Raw genomic sequence first — 6,579 nt, 5'->3', positions numbered from 1 at the left:
TCTTGCAAACCATCAAACTGAACAAACTGTTGTATCATTTGAATTGTGTTAGGTTTCAGTTCAAAAGTATTTGCAGCGACAGCAGGTCTAACTATGCTTGATTCAGTTCTTGTTAAAGAAGGTTTAGCATAATCATACATAGTGCATGGAGCAGGATTTTGATTAACCGCAATTGCAGGAGGTAGTTGATTTTCTTTGTTTTCAGCCATCTCTTCGGTTGGGGGTTGAGTATCATCCTCTTACTCATTCTCTATGTATCTTAAGCTTCGCCTTATTTCTCTTTGGTTTCTGCGAACTGTGCGATCGATTTCTTCTTCAAAAAGTAGTGGTCCTGACGGGTTTCTTCTAGTCATAAACTATAAAAACCTGCCAAGTGAAAGAAAAAGTAAATTAATAAATAATAATAAAAAAATTAAATTGCAAGAAAAATAAATGGCTAAAGTAATAAAAATTGAGCGTTCCTAATATCTTAGTTCCCCGGAAACGGCGCCAAAAACTTGATCACGTGATTTCGTGATAGATTTTAAATATTTATAATTAATCGTTCTTGAAACTAACTATTATCGCGATGTAGGCAAGTGTACCTATCGATCAGTGGTATAGTTTTAGCAAGATCAGATTGTCAAACCCAAAGGAACTAAAAGTACTAGTAATGACTGTCTTTTTATTATCTAGCCTAAGAATAAAGACGTTTTGTTTTAACTAACTAATTATCTAAACTAAGAACTCACAGAGAATAGAATTAGGGAATTGCTTTTGGGAAAATCAATTGAATTAAAACAATACCTAAGGAAAAATCCACCTAGACTGTACTTGTTATTCTGGCTCCGAATCGGACGATTTATTCATTTAACTTGTTCCGTAGAGATCCCTAAGTTATGTTATTATCCCTATTCAAAACTAATAACGTCTAATCCCTAGATTGAATAATTGAGACCTTTCTCTAATTAACACCCTAGGGTTGCATTAACTCGATCTATGGATCCCCTTATTAGGTTTCACCCTAATCTGGAAAAATCTTGTCACCTTATCTCTAGGCGCGCAATCAACTCCGCTTAATTATGACAAATGTACTCTTAGACAGGGTCTATTCCTCCTCTGAATAAGAGCTTATCCTGAATCAGTATCCTGGGATATAAAACAAGAATTAAGAACACATAATTAAGAAGAAGTTAAATATTTATCATACAATTCAAAAAATAGTAACAAGATTCGTCTTAGGTTTCATTCCCCTTAGGTATTTAGGGGTTTTAGTTCATAACTAAATAAGAAAACATCTCAGAATAATAAAGAATACAAAACATAAAGAAAACCCAAAACTCCTGAAGGGGAAATTGAGGAGAGATCTTCAGTCTTGATGATGAATCCGGCTTCTGAGATGGATCAATCGGCTTTCTTGGAGTAATTTCTTACTCCCTCCCTGTGTGCCCCCCTTTCTTCCTCCTCTAAGGTGTATTTATAGGCTTTGGAATGCCTAAGAGCCCTCAAAATTAGCCTTTTCTGAATTGGACACAGCTTGGGCTCGGCAGGGACACGCCCGTGTGAATCGTGCTTCAAATCTGCCAAATTGCCATGGCCGTGTGGTTTGCCAGTGTGAGGAAGTCCAGGCCGTGTTGATTTCGTACTTTGGCCCATTTTCTCCATTTTTGGCCCATTTCTCGTTCCTTTCGCTCTCTTATGCTCTCCTAAGTATAAAACATGAAATTAAAGCATTAGGAGCATCAAATTCACCAAGTCTAAGGGAAAATCATCCATAAAATGCGTTAAGCATGGGGTAAAAATATGTATATATTACGGTTTATTAGGTCTCGACATTTATAACTGAAGCAAGTTCTAGAATAACAAATTTCTCAACCAAAAATAAAATGAGCATAGATAATTATATGTTCTATAGCCTCAAAAGCTAAAAAAAAAATATGGTTTTGATGTCAAACTTGCAAATTTAAAATTTCAAAATAATTCTTCAGTTCAAGGAGATAACCTAAAACAATAATTTCTAAAAACAACTTATCATGCTTAACTCTCTTGTGTCTTAAAGTATAAATCACACAATTCACAAAAATTCACAAATTATTCCAAAACAAAATAAATACAAACTCCAAATTAAAAAATATATATATAACTTCTATGATAGGTGTGAGAAAATTATTTAAACACAAAAAAAAATTCAGGGATTTTATCACATAAAAATATAAACAACCTCCCCACACTTAAGGTGTACATTGTCCTTAATGTACAAATAGATATAAACAGAATAAGTACAATATCATAAGAGAGGGAGAGAACTGAAACTGCCCTGAATTTGGATGAATTTGCCAAAATAGTGAAATCCGGAATCGTAAGAGATTCTAAATGAAGTACATGTTTCCAATAAAACTAATAAGAAAATAGAAAATAAATAAGATAATGATATAAAAAACTAGAAAAAACAACAGACAAAATAATAAAAATAATACTGCATAATAAGCTAAAACCAAAACATATAAGTCTAAAAAATAAAATAAAACAATTAACAATAAAAATAAAATTACAATTGAAAATAAAAATAAAAACAAATGAAATGGAAAACTAAAGTAAATCAATGATCGGCGTCGTGCAAGGTATCAAGATCGCAACGCGCATGATCGAGTGGAGAGATATGGAAATGCTGGCATATCCGCTGCAGATACACCTCAATGCAATTGATCTGCTCTGACTACTGTTGCTGAGTACGATAAATATTGTTGAGTGTGACCAAATGCGTAGTTGCAGTAGTAGAGTGACTGGCAAGAGGATTGGGAATGGCTATCAGTGGTTGTGGAAGGTCACCGTCTAGATGGTCATCGTCCTCATCCTACTGAGTCAGATGTAGTAACACATACTGATGAACGAAAAGGTCGGACTGACGAGCGACCATCCTCATATGTTTCATAATATTTAAACCCTACGGTGTTATGCCCCCAACCAAATTAAGAGTACAAATCTACTCAAGGGACTCGAGGAGGCCAAAATGACAAGTTAGGTGTGTCACATATGGACCCATACAAATAGGCCCCCTTCGTGATCGCCCACTCTAATGACAACAGCACTGTGCCACAAAATGGGCTAGATCAATTGGATATTGCATGTGCATACTTCATAAGAAGTAAACACTAAAAGTGCCCACAACACTCATACTCTCCTTTCGACCTGCTAATGTGTGAGTTAAAATGGTGTGAATGTAGCATAGCGCCGAAGGTAGGCACCAAGCCTTAGACTGGCTTACATTGTATGAAGTGGAAACCTCAGAGATGTCAGACCAACAGAGAGAATTCAATCGATGGATGTGCCTCGAGAGAGTGGAAAACTTGGGCGTGGCTAAGAAATCATCAGAATATAGGCCGAAAGTGTCTCCAAATTCTACAATACTCAAATATCGAGTGATAACCCCAAGACAAAATGAAATCACTTGTAGTTCATCCCTCGACGATAGCACCATCTGTAGGAAGAATATGGAGAAAAACTCTAAAGTAAGCTCAACATTTGTCGGCTTTACGATCACAAAGAACCACTCTCATGGGGTCGCATCCAACAGAGTATGAACCAGTGCAAATAAACCCACAGTCTGAAGGGCTGCCCAGTCGATACACCAACCCAAACCTAGTGCTCTGTCCTTCAGATGCTGGTACCTCTCTTCATGGGGTGGATGGTCAAAGGTGAGGTATCGGTGGTGGTTGGTTACAGTCAAAGATGAGAAAGATGAAGTTCCAGTAGCTTTTCATTTCTTGGACTGAGCGGGTACTTTGCTCTTGCCTCGTATGTTCAGCATATATACCTGAAAAAATTTCAACCAGATATATCAACACCAATACAAATTAATATAACAGATAAAAAAATCAAAATATGAAACATAATACATCAAGTTCAATCTACTGCACAATTAACACTTATTAAATAAATACCATCGAAAAAATAAAATAAAATCTACAACTAAAATAACAATAATTAGATAAAATGATTTACTACACTGACAAATATAGGCACAGTTATAAGACAAATAAAAATAATAGTAATAATAATGATAATAAAACATAAAAAAAGTAAATAAAACAAATGGTGGTGGGGGATGGATGGCCACCAGTGGCATAAGCAGTAGTGGTACGAGGGACAATTAGTGACGAAGGATGGGGCTTCAAAGAGGCTTGGTTAATAGGTGAAGGAGGAAAGGAATGAGGGGGCATTGTTCTTCGACAAAAAGGAAACATGGGAGGAAAGAGAAGAGGAAAAATGGTGGCGTATAGGTTTTGGAGTGGGTAGGAAGAGGCGGAGATCTAGGAGAGTGGTGACTAAAAGAGGGGTTAAACGAAATTGAATCATGAATAGGGGAAAGGAGAAAATTGAAGGGCACATTTGTGAGGAACAAACGGTGGACTAAGTAATCGGTGTGGTTGGTGCGACGAGGGACAGTGTGACTAAAGGCGAAGGCGCCTGGCAACGACGAGGGGAATTGAAACAACAAGAAAAGAGGAATGGAAGGGACAAGAATGGGGCTTGGTGAAATGACAGAAAAGAACAAAAGAAAAACAAAATTTAGAAGTCCTAGACTTGAAATAGAAGACACGGTCATGTATATGGGCCGTGTTGGGCCACACGACCGTGTCTATTAACCGTGTATATGCTTTTAGCCCATGTATCAACACAGCTTCAGAGACGCTCGTGTATCCCACACGACTGTGTCTATTAACCATGTATATGCTTTTATCCCATGTATCAATACAGCTTGGGATACGCCCGTGTGTCCCACACGACTGTGTGTCAGGCCATCTCTGATGATCGTTTGCTTCTACCACGCTTGTGTGCAAGGCCGTGTGGGTCACACGATTTATCACATACACATGTGTTAGGCTGTGTGAGCGTGTAACTCACCGATGTTGCATGTATGGAAAGAAAATTGGAAAAATTAGCTCCAGTATGCACATGGCCTAGGAAACACCCATGTGTCCAAGTTATGTGTCCCATGCGGTCATGTCTACAGGCCATGTAGATCACCTCTAGACTGTGTGGTTCCTGTTTTTGGAAGTTTTTTTTATTTTTAAAGTAATAAAAATAAATGTACTAATGTTTTTTTAAACAACATGCAAGTAAAATAAATAAAATAAAATAAAATAAATTGGGCTGCCTCCTGAGAAGCATTTATTAAGACTTTAAGCTCAACTTCCTTTTTTCAAGCTAAAGGTTAAGGCGGCTCTTGGAGATGGAGCTCTTTTATCTCATTATTAATATCACCACCAAAATAAAGTTTGAGACAATGACTGTTTAACTTTAAGGAGTCATAACCATGGTGTGTTACCTCAATAATTCCATATGCGAATACGTTTTGTACCACAAATGGGTTCGACCCTCTTGACTTAAGTTCTGAAGGGAACATTTGTGGATCTAACTTGTCTAGCAGCACTTTATCCCCAACTTTGAATTGGTTCATCCTCTTTACATGCACATCATGGCATTGCTTTGTTACTTCCTTGTGCTTTCTCAGTTTCTCATTAGCCTTCGCTCGTCATTCATCTAGTTCATCGAGATGCACCACTCTCTCCTCACTTGTCCCTTGATGTTTGTTGCCTTGAATCGAATATTGTTCGAACACATATTCATTAGTGAATTCCTACAAAGAATGTCGAGCGCATTCCTTTTTATTTTTTGGTTTTTTATGTACATACTCAACATGCAACAAAATTAAGAGCAATAAAAAAAATTAAACACTCGGGTTACCTCTCAAGATTTTGGAGTCACAGAGGGTTGTGACCTTTGATTACCTTGACCACCCCAAGAGAAATTTGGATGATTCCTCCATCCTAGATTATAGATATTGTTATAAGGTTTATTTTGAGGTCTAGAATTCTTACCCATAGAGTTGACTTGCTCATGCTCCATGTTAGAACCGAAGGGTAAACATTCTGGATTGATTGTCCCTGCTCAAGTTGCATCACATTCCATTACCAGATCATCGTGTTATTGCAACTCAAACCATCAATCCTTTCACTTAGTGATTCCACTTGACTTGCTAACATAGCAACTACATCTAAATTAAAAACATCGGCTACTTTAATCAGTTTTTCTCTCATGACTTGCGACTGATAATTATTTAGTGTCATCTTCTTAATAAACTCTTGAGCTACCTTAGGTGTCTTATTATTCAATGTTCCACCAAATGTTGTATCTATTAGTTTCCTAGTCAAGGGATTTAAATCATTGTAAAAGTTTTGAACTTATAAAAACAAAGGTAACCCATGATGAGGACTACCTTCTCAAAATATCCTTAAATCTCTCCTATGCATCATATAATGTCTCCAACTCAATTTAAGCAAAAGAAGAGATGTTCCACATCTGATGTGATAGAACCACATAGAAGTGAATTCAACCATTGTTTTTCCTTGCTCCTCAAAGAGAATGGGAACAACCGTAAGCATGTGGGATTACTAGTACTTCCATTAATCTTGAATGTGTCACAAATCTCTAGAAAGTTAGCCAAATGAGAATTTGGATCTTCATCTTGTAACCTATCAAACTGGATATGTAACACCTCTAATCCGTCTCTATCGTCAGATTAGGGTTATAGAGCAT

At 36.9% G+C, this 6,579-nt stretch overlaps 1 non-coding gene across 1 annotated transcript; it reads left to right on the top strand.

The window, feature by feature from the left end:
• Positions 1–6,240: 6,240 nt before the first annotated feature.
• On the top strand, positions 6,241–6,350 carry LOC121225209 (small nucleolar RNA R71). The gene has a single exon (XR_005923127.1). It is a non-coding gene; the product is annotated as a small nucleolar RNA R71 (small nucleolar RNA).
• Positions 6,351–6,579: the final 229 nt, after the last annotated feature.

The sequence above is a fragment of the Gossypium hirsutum genome, chromosome A03 (genome assembly GCF_007990345.1).
Source record: "Gossypium hirsutum isolate 1008001.06 chromosome A03, Gossypium_hirsutum_v2.1, whole genome shotgun sequence".
NCBI lineage: Eukaryota > Viridiplantae > Streptophyta > Magnoliopsida > Malvales > Malvaceae > Gossypium > Gossypium hirsutum.
Note: the sequence above shows the minus strand (reverse complement) of the source record. Positions and strands in the feature narration are given on the sequence as shown.